This window comes from Numida meleagris, chromosome 7 (assembly GCF_002078875.1).
Source record: "Numida meleagris isolate 19003 breed g44 Domestic line chromosome 7, NumMel1.0, whole genome shotgun sequence".
NCBI classification, from domain to species: domain Eukaryota; kingdom Metazoa; phylum Chordata; class Aves; order Galliformes; family Numididae; genus Numida; species Numida meleagris.
Window position 1 is genome coordinate 9,745,581 of NC_034415.1, and position 18,000 is coordinate 9,763,580.

Consider the following 18,000-nt stretch of genomic DNA (forward strand, 5'->3'; position numbering starts at 1 on the left):
AAAGAAAAGCCTGAAGCCATCAAGGTCAGTGCAGAAGGAGGGCACGAGGAGTTCCAGTTGAGGAGCAGAAGTTCCCTGCAGCCAAGGAGAGGCCCATGGGTGAAGCAGGCTGTCCTACTGCAGCCCGCTGAGGATCACATCAGTGCAAGTATCCACTCCGCAGCCCAAGGAGGAGCTCACGCTGGCAGAAATTGCAGTCTTGGGGGGGGCTTAAGCTGGAGCTGACTGTTCCTAAAGAACTGCAGCTCATGGAACAGATCCATGCTGGAGCGGAGGAAAACTGAGGGGAAAGAGTGGCAGAAAATAGTTATTATGAACTGACTGTCACCTTGAGAGGAATGAATGAATGAAGTTGAGTCTGGGAGGAAGAGGGATTTGGGCAAGGCGGTTTTACCATTCTATTCCAATTTTAATCAGCAAGAAATTAAATTAATCTTCAGAAAATCATAGAATGGCTTGACTTGGAAAGGACCTTAAAGACCATGCAGTTCCAACCCTCCTATCATGAACAGGGTTGCCACCCACCAGATCAGGCTGAACAAAACCCTCCTCATCCAACTTGGCCTTGAGCACCTCCAAGAATGAGACATCCATAATTTCTCTGGGCAATTGGTGAGTGACCTCACTGTCTTTATCTTGACCACAAGCAGCTGGGTGGGCAGCTGGCAGCTGGCCAAGGTCAACCCACCACAATCTTCCACTTTCTTTTTCTAAGGAGTGACAAAGCTTAACCTCTCTAAAACACAGGGCAGCTGGTTGGCATTATAGATGTGATTGTAGCTGTGTGGTTTGTGCTTTTTTCCTTGTTTCCCTGTGATGAGCATTGATTATGCTAGCATCATGTAAGGCTGAGTCACCTGCAGAGGGGATTCCTAGTGTTTGTTTTTGTTTGTTTATTTTTTAATGGTTACCTGTGTTACATAGCTAGTGTCAGCTGGGTTATGTCACGCATCACTTAATCTCTTTCTGTGAGGAATCCGGCTTGAAAGGCTGCAGCTGCTTTAAAATAAATTACAAGAAAATATAAGGGTTGCATACATTTTTATGTAACATAGTGTTTTAATACAGAAAATAAAACAATGAGAGATGAGAAAGGGAGGAAGATAGGCTGCCTTTGTTCTCAAAATGCTGTTCATTTTACATGCTATCCATCCCTGGTTTTTACACACCACCCATGCTACAAGATGCAAATCCTCTTGTCTATGATATGTTTTCACAGAGCTTATACTATATCCCTTTGGTTTGTTTTGATCTGAATTTTCTCATTTTACATCCTTTTTATGGTGTTTTTATTTATACATGTCGTTTTGTAACAGATCAAAGAAACTGTTTCAGAGATGATTCTGTAGCATGAATTTTAAACGTCCATATGGATTGTACTCAAATCTTGCCGTTCATAGCATGTTCTCCCTCCGTTTGTTGTATAGAAACCATGGCCCATTGGCTATGCTTTTTTAATGGCCAATTCTATAAAATATCTAACTAATTTTTCATAGCTCATTTAATGAAATACAGAGGTTTCTGAGGCTGTTACCTTTGAATAAATCCTCTTCATTCTTCTGTTGTTGAATTGACTACGAAGAAATAACATTCAACCTTCAAAACATATCTGTTCCTGTGAGCTGCTGGTCATAATTTTTAGTTATTTTTATTTTTTATTTTTACAGAATAGTTTAAGTCAATGTTTTTATGCCCTAAATTAACACTGTGCTTGCTTGTATATTACCTATGCACTTTGCAAATGCTAACAGATACTCTTTTAACTGCCCTCTCTCTCCATCTCAGAGTTATAAATGAGACAATGTTTTTGCTGCAGTATTGAGCAAAGTATTTAAATTAAAGGAGATTGCTAAGAAATCAATCTGTAAACTGTCTGATGTTGTTTGCTAGATTTCACTTATCAGTTGATGCTTCCTCCTCTAATGTCAATGAATAACACTGTGTAGCATCCTTAAAAGGTGCTCTATACCTTCATCTCAAGATAGTGCAATTTATTACTTTTAATTAGTTTAGCTGCTTACTCAAAACGGTTCTTTCTTTCCAGGCTTTCCTTTCTTTTTCTAGAAAAAAAAAAAAAGAAAACCAACTTTGCATTTTAATTATGTCAATAACACACAAGTTCAATTTTCTGGTCTTTTTTCCTTCCCTTAGGTTTAATTATTTTTGAGAAAGTAACAAATTGTCATAGCTTTCAGTTCAGCTCCTAGATTCAAAATGAATACATTTCATTGGATGAAATTACATTTGAGATTTGTTATCATCTCTGTGAGTTTCTGGCTAGAAATCAAAATACAAAAATGTACAAGAATAACAGCACAATACTGTGTGTTAGTGCTGATCGGTATGGCCTGTGGTGTTGCTAACTTTGGTGGTATTGCTAACACATTCCACTCATCATGATTCCTACCATACCTTTCCATTCTCTCCACTACCTTGACCTGAATACTAGTCCTGTATTTTCTTGCAGGGAATGGTCCACTCTCCTTCTTGTTTATATATAGTTCAAACAGAGAGCGTTCAAAATAAGACTTTGTCCTTCAGAACAGCTAAACAGACAAGGGCATCATTGTAATTCTTATTTTTCCATGCACTAAAACAATGGAATATCTTTCATTTTAACACAACCTATGTCTGTGTATATCATAACCAAATAGTGGTGACTAGTCCATAAGACCAGGTGTGTTTTCCCTTGCCAAAACCTATTTGCTCATAAATACCCTAGAAAGTCAGCCAAAGATGGAACAGGTTTCAATAGCAACTGGAAGTTCATTGCTTCCTGGTTAAATACAATTTCCAGCAACTGGACACATTGAGATTTTTCTTTAGGGTAGGAGTAAGGGACAGGAAACTAAAGGAGAAAATGTGAGGGGATATTTTCCAGACTCTCCTGTACTTTGGTGTTTGTCTCCGCACGATGTTTCCAAGGAGCATTCTGTCACCACTTTTTGTTTCAAAAGCCACTTTTGCTATGAGTGCCAACCATAAACTGGAAGAATCTGCATCACTGCAAGATATTCATGTGTTTTGTTTTTATTGGTGGGAGTGTTTCGGTTTTTTTTGTTTTTGTTTTAAACGATTTGCAGGACAGATTCCTATGAAATATATTTTACTTCTATGTGTAGTGTATACCTCTCCCTCTCATTTTCCCCTCTTTCCATCCTTAATTCTATGTTGGTTTCATTTTCAAGGTACTAAGTGTTTCACACATTAGAAATCTGTTCAGCTATTCAGTGATGATACAAATGTATAATCTTCCATTAGTTGTTAGTTCACTTAAGAGAAAGTGAACAAACGAACATGAGCATCTAGCTCTTCTGCAGCAATCACATAACAGAAACTACAATTCATGAAATAAAATGATGTTACTATGCATTGATCTCCAGTACAGACAGCAGTGTGCTAAGTTTCTCAAGTCTGATACCTAACTTTGTCATATTTAAGGAAAACAACATCTATTAAATTTTTTTAACTTAAAACATCCTCTTTCCATTCACTATTTTTGACAAGTATTAAAAAAATAGGTAGAGAGTACTATTATCTTTTAATAAGCACAAACTCCCAGAACACTACTGCCTGACTGAAGAAGTCTACAGATCTATTTCTAACAACTCAAGACATCATTTTATATGCAGAGAGCCAGGAAAGATCTTGTTACATCTTGAAAGAAGAATCATTAAATTGGAGGTAAGATTTTTCGAATGTCAATGTATTCAATGTAAATTTTCATTCTTTTCATAAACTTTATCAGAAGAATGAACTAACAGTGGCTTATCTTGTGTGCTAGGGAAAAAAAATACCATTGTCTCCTGTAAGTGGAGTAAGAATTTTAATAATGTGAAAGATTATTTTGACCTTTTCAATATTCATAATTTTGTCTGAGTGATCATACATTTTCTGCCTGAAAACTTATTATAACCGGTGCATATGACTCCTAGTAAAATATACCAAGTTTTTATTTGTGAGAAAAATCATTAAATATGTTATGAGTACTGAGCTCTATTGGCATATGGCCAGTGTGTCGGATTTTACTCACGGCTGTACGTCTTGCATATTTTTTCTACTTCTGGATCCTGACCCTGTCAAGGTCTGACCATTCTGCATTGTGCAGTAAGACTCTTGGGTAGGGATGTAAGTCTGCACTAATATAGTGTAATAAGACATGAATAACTACATTTGGTCGTGGCAATCACTACTTCAGACAGCAGCATCTTTTAAAATAAAAATAAATAAGAAACTTTGAATTTAGCACTTAAAAAAGAAAACGAGATGAGAAAAATCTGTTAAACTGTGATGCCTTAGTAGGCTGGAGACTCTCAAAGTAAGAAGTAATAAATCCTAACTGCAAAGTGTAAGAGTAGTGAATTTAAAATTATCTTCTGTCATATTCAGTAGCAACCCTTGTTTTCCTCATGCATAAGACATACAAATCTTCTCACAGTTTGCAAGGGATGTAATTGTCATTATTATAACACTGTCTACTTATTATAATAATTGCTACCATGTTATACCACATACAAATGGATTCCACAAATAGAAAAACAGAGAGAGAGATGAAGTGTAAGGAAGATCTATGAGCAAGGATCTCTTCCCTCCCTCCCCCTTCCCCCGTAGGGCTAATTGCCTTACACCTTGCACTGCCGAAGCAAATGAGCTTCTGTGGGAGAGCTGATGGTCATCCTGGGTCAAACCTAAAGACCTACAGCACTAGTCTACTTTCCAGCAGGATTCCAATAGTAGTTGTACAGCTCTGAATTTTACTGTTTGACTGATAATGAGACAATTTGTAACAGTGAAATGAATAGCACTGCAGCCTGTCTGAGTTCTAAAACTGGAATAAAAATGACTTTACTGAATAGTTGTGTTTCTATACTAAGGAAAATACATTCTGTTCAGAACATGTTGCGAAGGTATTTTGTTCCTAGTTTAGTTCTCTCGCAGTTAGATTGCAGGCAAACCCCATTTTCTTGCAAATGGAGTTACGCAGCATGTTTTTTTTTTCCTTGCTACTGTCATTCCTTATTTGCACCAGAAATCTTATTTCCATTTCTTTCCATCCAGCAGGGCAGTGTTATTTATTATTTTGCTTCCTGCCGATTATTGATTCGACTCCACAGAATAGATTACAGTTGCCAGGTGAATTATTTTTTCCTCTGGGAACAGAGAAAATCTTTATAAAAAGAAAGTGTTTAGTAAGCTTGTCTTCCAGTCCTCTCAGTGTTGAGATTCAAGCAAGACCGAGTTGGAAATTTCAGGCACTTCTTGTTGTGCTTTATTTCCAGGGTATGTACTGATAGCTGAGTCAGGAGTGCATTTGTTAGCTGTAGCTGAGGCAAAGTATATCTTTATTAAAGAATTTTTGATTTGGAGTACTTTATTGCCCATCATAGAATTTTTCAATACTTAGCACCACTATTTTTCAGCAAGAATTTTCTTTGGCATTTCTTTTGGAAGCACAACCAGTTAAACTTTTTAGAATCATTTTCATGTTTTTTTATGATTTTCATTATTTTGTCACCACAATAAACAATAAAAACAGTGAAGTCTGGTAAAAAGCCTTGGAAATTGTAATCAAGAGTAACCTGTGCTGTGATTGTGGAGGAGGGCAGATCTTGAGAAAAGGATTCAGTATCTAAGATTAATACAAAATTCACCTCTCTGTGTAGGGATATGAAGAAAGCTGTGGTTATCAAATGTGCTGATATCACGTATCCAGTTTTGTCATAGCTATCAGCCACCAGGAGCTAATTCAAGCCTGGGTTACGACTTCAGTTAGGGTTAAAGTTTGAGGGAAGAAGATGAGAAGGACACATTTTCTATTAGATTTTCCTAAGCTAATGTAAATAATAGATAATATTTTAGTGAGTCACTGGCTTAAGTTGCATTTTGCTGTAAATGCTGCTGTAATTATAGCTACGATTCTGTAAACTGATCATGAATGGATACTGAACAGCTCTGAAATTAGAAACAGGTTAATGAGGTCAAAGCCTTGGCACTTTCAATATATGGATACATAATCACTGGCTGAAATAAAGACTAGGGTTTTAAGGGGTTTTCAGCAGTTAGGGAACCCACTTAGAATCATAGAATCATTAAGATTGGGAAAGACCACTAAGATCATCTAGTCCAACCATCAACCCATCACCACCATGCCCACTAAATCATGACTCTTGGTTCCATATCTATGTGTTTCTTGAACACCTCCAGGTACAGTGACTCCACCACTTCTCTGGGCAGCCCGTGCCAATGCCTCACTCTTTTGGAGAAGGAATTGTTCCTAATATACAATTTTCACTGGCTGAATACTTCATTGCTAGATGTTTGTGGGCCCTTGAGTTTGGAAAATAGTGTTGAAATCTACACTGCGTTTTTCATTTTTCAGATTTTACTGTTCACTGTTAGCTGTATTTATATGGTATTTGGTCAGGGTGAGAGCAGTAAAATACAGAAGAATCTGTTTATAATGTTGAATGCTGCGTGACCATGAAAATTAGGAAGATACTGTATGACAGTCCAATCCTATTTTTCATTATGTTCATCTCTATGGGTTCACAGATTCAGCAAATCCCTCCAAGTTTGGGTTCTAGCATGGATTTAGGAGAAAATCAAGCTTCTAGTATGGATTTGTAGACCTGGAGTATGATACAAAGTAGGATTAAATGCTAGGGTGAGTAAATCTAATGCCTCTATAGACCAGTTTATTGCTATATGCTTCCAGAATCCCCAGGGCAGGAAGATTACTAGAGATGGCAGTGATACCTCTCAGATTTGGGGAGCTTTGAAATTAGGTTAAAGAAATTCAAAGGTTGAAGTTTTATTTCAGGCTTCTGTAAGAGCCTCTGAGTTAGGAAATGACTTGCTATAAACTGAAATATGCGGGGTTTTCTACTAAAACAAGTGACCTAAAATTATAGATTGAGGACTGAGGAGCTAGCTGGTATTATTTTAGGGCAAAAAGTTATTCTTCATTTTAGATTATCGATAAAAATAAGGCATGTTTTTAACTCAAAAAAATTGTATAGCTATTTTATATATGTGCTGAAAAACCTTAAGAGGCAGAAAAAAGTCCACTGATAATTATAGCTAAATTTTATAATATTTCTACAGTAGCATGGTGGACATTATCATTCACATTTGGGATCATTCTTTTTCCAGATGCCATTGGGTCCTGAAAGATTAGAAATGGACTGTGCCAAAAAAGGATAATGCTTTATGTTGCCTTATGTTGTAGGTTAATATTGCTTGAATGTAATTCTAGGTGGATTAGTATTTGGCAATCTAGCACTGCAGAGACCCATTTACTATTGAATTTCTTACACCCGCAGAAAACTGGTTTCAATAAAGAACAGATAGACTCATTGTCACTTAGCAAAGGAATGTTTCCCTGATGTAAAATCACTTTTGGATTTAGATTTGAGCTAGATTTTCACATTTAGAGACAGCTTATATTTCTATTCTTCAACACCCTCAAAATTAAGCAGTTGATTGGTGTTTTCACAGGCCAGTGTATCATGTTGTGTTTTAGCCTAGGTCCCAGTTACCTTTACCAAATTATATAGTGAACTTTGTGGTTAGAGTGTGGCTTTCAAAATGAAATGTCCGTGAACCCAGCCCATGACTGCATTCTTCACTGCCTACAGAACAAGGAAGTGGGTAAAGACAAAAAGAATCTGATTCCTTTTTGTTACCCTTCAGCATTTGAAACGCTTCTTGCATTTTAACTGGATAGGTGTTAGCATTTGTGAATGTGAAACCTCAGGAGTCCAGCTTGCTTTTAGATTCTCCAGTGATCATAGAGATAGAAAAAAGACTACTTTCTGGAGAGGCTTTACATTCTCTTTTTGTTCTTTTGTTATAATGTAGATCAAGTTACAGCTGGGGTTTGGGAAATTAAAGTTTCAAGAGCTCAGTTTATTACTTGTTTTTGTACTTCCCACCCACTGACTTAGGACAGAGATCTTATTCTGGAAGTGCTGAACTGAAGCCTTTGGGAAATAAGCTTAAATAAGTGAAATTGTTCAATTTTCTTCAATTCCATTTTGTATCACTGCTAGCAACAGGAAAAAGGCTATTAGAGATGGTGGTTTCTAGTGACATAAAGCCATATGGTGCCTTTTAGTGTTACAGACAATGTGATAATTTTAATTAAAAATAGGATTTGGTATCTAAAATTAGATATTTTACTGGACCAAAAGAATACAGTCAAGAAATTATGCCAAGAGAATCAAGTACTTTGTGTGGTCTTTTTGTTGAATATAATGAAGGTTAGTGTTCTGGCCAGGAACAGGGCTGAAGAACCTAAAGCTCCTACAGGACACTATTTTACTGAACTTGTGAAGTCTTGGCAATTTGGTAAGCAGGAACAGCTTAGCTTTCCTCCCTGAAGGATCTGGGGCCCTCAAACCAGAGCAGCTGGAAATGAAGTTTAAGAAGAGGCTTAGCTAATCTGGATCACTGTTAGATTTTCCTGGAGTGATGTGTTTGACCTTGCTGCAGATAACGTCAACTGTGATACAGTCCGGAATTACAGTAAAGACCTTTTTGATGAACATGTTAATGTGAATCACCAGTGTGGGAAAAAGCTTGTGTTTGTTTACTGATGTCTTACATTTAATTACTTGTAGTCCACAGGCCACGAAATTACAAAGCAAGGCTATCAACATTGTTTTATAATAATGAACTGTAGCCTCACCGTTCAGCACAGAGACAGATGGAAACAGCATGTCTTTAAATGAAATTCATCTATGAATCTATGAGATTGTGGAGTCTCCTTCTCTGGAGATATTCAGTACCCACCTGGATGCTTTCCTGTGCAACCTACTGTAGGGAACCTGCTGCTTTAGCTGGGGGTTTGAACCAGATGATCTCCAGAGATCCCTTCCAAATCCTATGATTCTGTGACTCTGTGAGAAAGTAGGTATTATTGAACCTGAGTAAGAGGAAGGAATGAGATGAAAGTCTCAGAATGAAAGTGAATTTGTTCTAGAATGAGGTGACGGTAGTTTGTGGTGATGTAGCACTTTTGCTTCAATTTTGCAACAAATTCCTGTTCTGAAAGGGGTATTGTTAATTTATTTGTTTGTTCAATTGTTTTGTGTGTGATTTGTTGTACTTAAAAACATTTGATTGTATGGGGAAGGAGTGAAGGTCTGTAGAATGTCTCATTTTGGTGGGGAGATGAGGATCTTTCATATCTACCTCTTTGTCCCTTTTTTCTCATCTTCTGCGATGTTTAGAAAGCCATTTCTCTACCCAATTCACTGAGGTGAACAGTGAATTGACAGATCTTCAGTCAGGAAGCACTTGCAGGATGCAGATAGTATCAGTGGAGATATAGGAAAATGCAAGGTCTTTGGTCCAGATGTTCTGGAGATTTACTCACAAATACCATTATTCCTTTGAAGCACTACTTTCTTTTCTTCTGCTTATTTAATTTATTTTTCCTGTGTATTGCATGTTGAGAAATAATAGATACTCTTTAAACTCTCATATGCTCTACCTTAAATCTCCATTCAGCTGTTATGCTCATAAAATCATGCACAATGTTATTATGAAATAATTGATCTTTGAATTAAGGACATCAAGATTAAATGAATTGGAAAAAATCTTTAATGTGGCGCTTTTACAAAATTATGTTCTAATTACTTGAAAATCCATACTCTTGCATAGCATTTTATTTCACAGATATACACTAAATCTACAACTTCTTACTATTTTGTCAAATGAGAGCTGGAAACCTTTACCTTTTCTTTTCTACCAAATTAAAGGTTCATAAAATCTATTGTGCATTAGAATGAACACTCGTTATATCTTCTGTAAAAAGAAAAATTATTAAAGGTTTTCCATAAGTATCAAATTCACATTCTCCATATCAGCACAACTGAGTTTATATCCGTGCTCTGTCTGTTCTTTTATCAGTTTGACTTCCATTTGTCTAAAAATACAACCTTCAAGTAGTTAACATGACCAAGAGGCACCTTGTCTAAAAGCATGCGGGGGATATTTTCCTAAGCACATTTTGGTCTAGAATCAAATATTTTAAATTACGTATGAAGCTGCTTTCATTTTGCATGCATTTCTCTTTTCAGTAGCAGTGAGCCATTAAGTCTGTGGACTTTTGGATTCTCTCAGGTTTTCTGACAAGATCATGAGCACTTTGGGGACTGAAAAGCATCACTGTGTGTGGCAGACATAGGGAACAGTCATCAACCTATGTGCAAACACATGTGCTGTCATTTTAGTGTTGTCAAAAAGCCACAGTTTTCTACAGTCTGTATGTAGTTTGCATACCCTAGAGAGTTCAAGTAGAAAAAGCCTAGAATTCCTAAAATTGTATTACTGTCTTTTGAAATTCACTGTATACGAACCTCTTGGATATTTTGCCAAAATGTGTTATTATTTCCTTCTTCTAATGCTCACTACATTGACTTTTTGGCTTAGGAAGAGTCAGTTGACCATTCTTTGAGAAAAAAAACTGTATTTTTCAGTCCTGAACAGATAATACGTTACTATTGTGAGCTACCAAAAGAATGTACTTAATATTTTTGTATTGTTTATTTTGGCTTATTGAAATGTATTAAGCTGTCAATTGTTTGAATGGAAAGGAGAAAATAAAAAAGCAGAGGGTTTTGTTTTGTTTTTGGAGAAATAAAAAAAATTGTAGTGAACAAAAAGGATCATAACAGATTAATATGAGAAACCACTAATGTGTATTTTGTCTTCTCCCAAGTATTAGCAAACATGTTTTGTGAATTATGTAAAATATGTCCTTTATCAACCATTTTAATGTGATTTCAAGTGGAATTGAAAGCTCAGAGAGTACTTGTCCTAGTACTTTTAAAACACATTGTGGCGCTTCTGCAATATTGTGAATGGACAAGGGAACTTGTATTTTATTTCATTTTTTTCACATTATTTACTGTATATTAGATTTGACATAGAATTACAGAGCCTTGTGACCACACAGATCATAGAGTCCCCAAGCAAGATAAAGGAATCAGATATCAGGTTTCCCCAATTCTCTTCACTGATTGCTCCTATGCTCCAGGTGACTGAAATTTGAGATTGAAAATTGTAAGATAGGAGCTTGTTTCTCTGAAATGAATTAGATGACTTAAATCTCAAAGGAAGTAAATGATGCTCATAATAAATGAGTTTAAACAATCTAATGGAAACCTCTCCAGCTGTAATGCAGCACAACAGGGAATGGATTCACACTCATAAGGAGTACAATGTCTTTTTTCCAGGGGTGATCACTTCAGTGATTCCTCTTGCTGGTCTTAATTTAGACACCATGTCCTTTTGCTGTTTCAGAGCCTGAGCTGGCCAAAATAAAGCTAACTATAGTGCTTTTTAATCCATGATATACCTGTGCTGTCTGTTGCGTTGGAGTATGTTGTCCTCACTAATGGCTATTTTGCAGTGGAAATAATTAATATGTACTTTACAAAATGGTCTGAATTTGACATTTCTGCTTGGAGCTACAGGGCTTTTGTAGCATTTGCTGGACTCAGTCCAGTAAGGTCAACTCTTCCCTGTACTGGGGAGCCCAGAGAGAGACATGGTATTGTAGATGTGGCCTTATCTGGGCTGAGTAGTGGTGAAGGTTAATAATCCTGGATCCTAATTGAGCCATTAATGCCTCTTTTGATGAGGACATGAATTTCTTCCCTCTATCCCTTTGTTTCTACAAATGGCATAATTTTTGCTCATTCTCAGATGAAAAATAATTGGGTTTTACAGTCTTATGTTATAGGTGGCAAATAAAGCAAATGGGAGCTCTGCTGTTTAAAATCTCTTTCACTGCTATGAGAAATTCACCTGTAATCTTGAGGTATACTCTGGTGTTCTTATCAGGCAAAAACTTCTTTTTGAGTGTTTGGACAATTATACCCAAAGATTTGAGGTGGTCAGCTGTATGATATGGATTTGCTCAAGAATTCTGAGTTTCTCCGGTACCTTTGCGGCCTTCCTCACTGCATGCTTTTAGTATTCAATCCATGAAGGAGCATTGATACGATTAGAGTTCTGAGAACACAAACAGGACTCAGTGGCCTTTCCCAGTATCACATGGGTCCCTCCACCCCTGCCCAAGGCCAGGGAGCTCAGCCCAGGCCCTCAGCCCCTGCCCGAGCAGAACAAACCCACCAATTCCAGTTCTGACTGAACATCTGCCTTTGACGTATGATCATAGGAGGCTAATGACCGGCCATGTGCAGCATGGTTGACACTAAAAGCAAGACTTTCACCTGCCAGTCAGCTCCCCAAGTAATCAGTGAAAAGCCTTAGTGTTGCATTAGCTGAAAGCAACTTTGAAATTCCAGTAGTACTGCAGTTATATAACTAATCTCATCATAAGCAAAATAAGCTCTAAGAACTAACAGAGAGGTTATTCAACCTGGTATTTGGTCTAAGGTAAACGGAGCTTCAAATAAAGGAAAGAAAATGTTAGAAAAAAAAAAAACTTAAAAATTTAAAGAACACATTCTCCTTTAAGAATAGCTTCCACCTGTAGTTAGTATTTGGAAATAGAACATCTTTCACGTAATAAATAGACGTGAACATTTTTTTGCATCCACTGTAAGCAAGCAATCTGAAAGAGTTTTCTGTCAGGCTGCTTTCAATGAGCAGAGTGCGGTGTGCTCAGAAGCTATGAAAATAACCCGGCTATTGAGAGCTGAAAGAAAAAGGATGAGAAATAGTGATGCAAGGCACAGCTAGCAGCATAGACATACAGGGACAAATTGTGCTGGACAGGACTGATTGCCTTCTGATAAACCTACGTGATAGATTGAGGCAATGATGCACATGCACTGCTATAGAAGAGCAAGTACAATGATTAACAGGGAATTCTAATAGAAAATGAACTCTAAATCACATGGTTAGGTCCTATCCATGGCACTGGAAGGAAAAGGAAAATCTGCAAAAATAATGATGAGAAAACTCAACAACATAATGTGGGAAAAAGTACTGAGCACCTTCTTGGATCAAGTCTTACCAAATATGGTGTTTGGGGCCTATCACAGCAGAACCAAAGTATTCCCTCATTTCCTGTCCATCATAAGACTTGTTATGCAGCACGCTGAACTCAACTTCTAATGAGTCAAAAGACTCAAATGATTGAGAAATATTCTGTATTTCCAATGCATTTGAATTTTATTTGCTTTGTAAGAATTCCTCTGAAGAAGCACAGCTGGTATAATTATAATAACAATAATAATAAAGTTTTTTTCCTTATTTTTTTTACAATATAAATAAACAGTAAGTCTCATGTAGAGGTAAACAGTTTATCTGTATCTGTGAGATGTTTCTTTCTGATAAAAACAGTATTATTTAAAAAATAAAAGATATTCTGAATCTCACTGATAAATGGAATGCACCAAACCTGTAAACTGCCTTTTTGTGTTGTACCTTTGGGATTATTACTAACAGTATTTCATCTTCTAATTCATATTATGCTGTGACAAGTATGTCTTAATAGTTTCTGAAAAACTACCTGCAATCTCTGTGTATGAAGTTACACTGCAGTACATACAGCTTTTCCAGTCACTGAAAATCACAATCAAAAAGAGAATTTGGTTTGATGCAATTAGTTGTATCATTTGGGATGTGTTACTGAATGATATTCTTTTATTCCATTTTATTCACATTACCAAAGATGGAAACTATGACGCAGCTTCTTTGGGGAGCATTAGACATATATATCCATGCAAATCATGTATTTACACAACTTTTTAAAGTTTTAGGTAAGTGAATAGTCACTAACGTTTTTCTTTTTGCCTTGAGGTTAACCTGGCTCAGAGCTGTACTTCCATTTTAGAAGTCCATCTCAGAAATAGGTATTCTGCAAGAGAAGGAACCAGGGTCTGATGCAGACACTTGGGGATTCAGTTTTCGTACTGCTGTCTCCCATCCACTGTTTGGAACAGGCAGAATACTTAGGGGACAAGTGAACAGGCATATGAAGAGTCACTTTTAGATAAGCAAAAAGAAATATTCAGGGTTGCACAAAGTAGCTGTGTCGTTCTGAGGTCTTTATGAGGCAGTCATTGCTGCATAATGCCACATAATACACAGCTTATCTGTCACAGAAAGTAAATAAAACAAGGCTTTGCAGGCATTTGAATTGTGCAAAATGGACTTATAGCCACTGTTTCTATAAAATAAGCAAGCAAGCAAACAAAAGCTATTATTGGAGAGAAAATTTAAATTTAAATAACATCATCTACTGGTTCTTCTTTGTATGTTAGAGCCACCCCTCTGCTGACCTGCTACACTGCAACTTAACCCTTCCTTATATGCAGCACTTCAAGGAACAGATTAAAATGCAAGGAAAGTGCAGCATTCACTCTTGTCTGTGGGGTTCTTGTTAAGCAGGATGCCAAGTACTTCCTTTATCGCAGGGTCAGTGTGTTTAAGTCTTGACACTTTTGAGAGAGGTCTCCAGCATCCATAGTCCTTAGATTTGAGATCATGCTGTAAAATGACATTTAGAAATTAAGCTGAGTTTCTCACTCTATTTCTTCTTAACCTGTTAACTTTTTGACTTGGTGTGAAGAAGAATCCTCAGTTAAAAGTTCTCATTGCATCCTGCATGGCCAACAATTCAAGGGTCTGGCAGTCTGGCCAGTTGAATGCAGAGCCTGTGATATGTTTCAAAAGCTTGGTAGGCATCATTTCCTAAGCTAACTGTATTTAGTGTGCCCCTCATACATGCGCACACACACCTTGAACAAACAATGAGGAAGTGGGACACAGCATTTACCAGCTAAAACCAAACTGCTGTTGGGATAGTCTGAAGCTCACTAGAGTCCTTCTAGTGAAATGATACTGAAATTTCAGGCTGTATTTTAGTGGACAGGCACCTGCTGAATTTGTAAACTGAACTCAGTGCCAACTAGAAAGGATAAAGGATGGAAGAGCATACAACATTTTGAGATGAACATGCTGGTGAGGGAGAAAAAGATTGGTCTGGTATTCTCTTGGATCTGCAGAACTCGTTTGCAAAGTTATTACACTCATATAATGTGGGCTGTAATAGTTAGTATGGGGAAGTTTGCAGTTCTGTACTCTGGGATATAATGGGAGAAATGTTTCATCTACCAAATTGTCATTTGTAATGAGATTTGCATCTCAAGTCCTAGCTAGGAGAGAAAAAAGGGGAAAAAAATATGAGTAAATAGAGCTCACACCTTTCATTGGCACTGAAAGCTCATTTTAAAATAATTTTGAAAAATTCATTTTGAGAAAAGATTAAAGATCAAATCAAGCACTTTTGCAGAGGTTAAGGCACTTCACTTTGGAATGATATTACCTCACACAGGCAGGCATTCAGCAAGGAAATGAAATATATTGGAATCAACAGAACTCCAAGCAGATAGAACCACAACATTATGTTGTTAAAATTACAGCTAAAATGGGGACCAGTGCATTACCAGTTACAGTCATGCTCATCTTCTGCTCTCATTAAAACATTCAGTACAAAAGCAAAGCATTAGCATAATGTCTTTTTAAAAGACAATTTCTTAAACTTGCTTACCTTTGAACTTTTCTTATTATTTTTTAATTATGTAGATAGCTAATGGCTAAACTATGATTCTGTTATTAAACTATATGTATATTTTAAGTGTATCTTCTAGCAGGTGCTTTATATTTAACTTGCTAACATTTTTTTCATTGTGCATCTCCCGCAGTGGTGGTTAGGTCACTTTGCCTGGTTAAGATCTTTATCCTAAGCAGTATTACACTATCCTATGAAAAACATACAGGAGTTTTACTCTCTCTATATATTTTTTGAAACTGTACATATTATTTATGTATGACAAACCTGCCTTGTAAAAGGGGAAGAAAACACTAGGGTGCCAAAACGTAATCCCCCAGAGACATGACTGAAGCTACAACAGGACTAGACTCACGTCAAACTCCATGCTTACAGTTCAGTTAGACATGCCAATTTTTCCACTTGAGCCAACTTGACACAAAGTAGTTCGTTTTTATTTTCCTAATTCCTTCATGCAGAAGGAGAGGGAGGAAAACAGATATTTCTCTGAGAAAATTGCAGCCTTGTGGAAACCACATTTTCTCTTGAAATGTAGCCTGGTTCCCTGGAGCTGCAGTCAGTCAGGTTATCCGACCAACAGCTAATCACATTAAACACAAAGGAATGGCAAGGATCAGGTCAACAGCAGCAGGCAGCCGAGCCAGGGAGAGCTGCAGCCACCAAGTGGGTCGGTCTGATGGCGACCTAAGGTGAAGGATTTATCCGTAGTCCTGGACTGAGATGAAGTCAAGCAAAGAAATTTTCTCCACCTATCAGCATACAAAATAAAAGGAGTTACAGCATACAAGGGCATAGGATGTATAGAAAGCTAAGGGCATTTGGGGATAGCATAAAGTTTATTTTACTGGGCATGAAGAGGATTATGAAGATCTATGAGACTTTGTACAAGTTGCTTAAAGGAAGGCCCACAGGCAGGGAAAGAAAGAGATCAGAATGGACTGGGGAGGGCAAGTGTGGGAAAGTAGTGGGAAAAAGGGATAAAAAGTCATTTGTAAACAAGTGCTGCTTGGCTGAGACCTGATCAGTATTATATTCTCATTATATCCTATTTCCTATCCTATCCTATATCCTCATTATATCCTATTTCCATCTATCTTCTGCATGGGTGTGCTCCTCATTCTGGATCTTTGGGTCCACGTGGGATGAAGAGATGAGCAGGGATGTCGCAAGGTGATCACAGGACAGAAGGACTGTGGGGATAAGGGAACTAGTCATCTCCTTACTGAAGGCTACCAGGTTGTTGAAGCACAGTGTCTCCTTTGTAAATTCATGTTGGCTACTCTCCTTGTCCTTCGTATTTTTGAAAATAGTTTTCTGATTCCTCAGTCACCTTCCCAATATTTTAATCCGTAGTTGCCTGGATCTTCCTTCGTGACTTTCTTGAAGCTAGGAGTGACATTTGCTTTTTTCCAGTCCTCTTTCCACAATTGCTGTGACCTTTCAAAGAATGTATTAAAATTAAATGTAGACAATTGTTAATAGCACACAGATAGAAGTGCAGAAACTTGGAAACCTATTTTCTTGTTAAAGTTATTCAAATCTAACAATCTCACTAATTTAAGGTGAGTATAATTAAGTTATATCCAGCAAATGTTAGAGACCATGTTCTTCCACTTACAGACATGAACTTTCTTTTCGTTCCTTCCACCCTTTTTAAAGAGTGATGTTTTTATAATTACTTCATTATTCTTTTCTATTTTGAGTAATGAACCCAAGTAAAAAATAAGGATGTAGTTCAATTACCTGAGCTAAAACTGGCAGAGGATGAAATCAAGGTAACAAAATGCTATCGTTCTTAATGGAAGGGAAGAGAAACTTCTTAAATGTCGTTGCTGGATTTTCTATTGTGATGAACAAAGGCTGTTCTAACAGTTACATCTTAATAAATGAAAGCAAGAAACAAACAGATTCAGAATCAGAAGCCTTCTAAAAATAATGAAATATGCGAAATATCTCAGCACCATTTAGAAAAATTTTTTAAAAAAAGGTGTGATGAAACAGTAGCTAGAGTTACACATAAATTATATTCTTAAATATGGGGGATGATCGACATAAAAGTGTTTGCTAAATGATACAATGCCAGGTCATACTAGGACCCAGCCCTTGCCCAGTCCAAGCCGTTCTTGTCCTTTCTCACTTAAGAATTATTTTGGAGCTTCTCTTTGTTATTCACAGAGCTTTGATGAGTTCCCCGAAGTCAGCGTGTTGTTTCTGGTGCGTTTCAGCCACATTAAGATATTGTTGTACAGCTAACGGGCTCAGGAATATCATTCACTACGAAGAAAACATTAGATGATTATGAAACACATCTGTAGAAAAAGTTGTCCAAATGTGTCATAGTCATGGAAATTCTGAATTGCAATATATTTCTATTTTAAAAGGATATCTCATTCTCAAGATTAGCAGCCCTGTATGCATACACACACATACACTTTGCCCAAGGT

General features: G+C 37.0%; 1 long non-coding RNA gene across 1 annotated transcript in view; it reads left to right on the top strand.

Moving 5' to 3' along the window:
• Window positions 299-18,000, top strand: part of LOC110402824 — a 34,667-nt gene continuing 16,965 nt past the window's right edge. The window contains exon 1 of the long non-coding RNA XR_002441330.1: window positions 299-612. This is a non-coding gene — a long non-coding RNA (uncharacterized LOC110402824). The remainder of the gene's footprint in view (window positions 613-18,000) is intronic.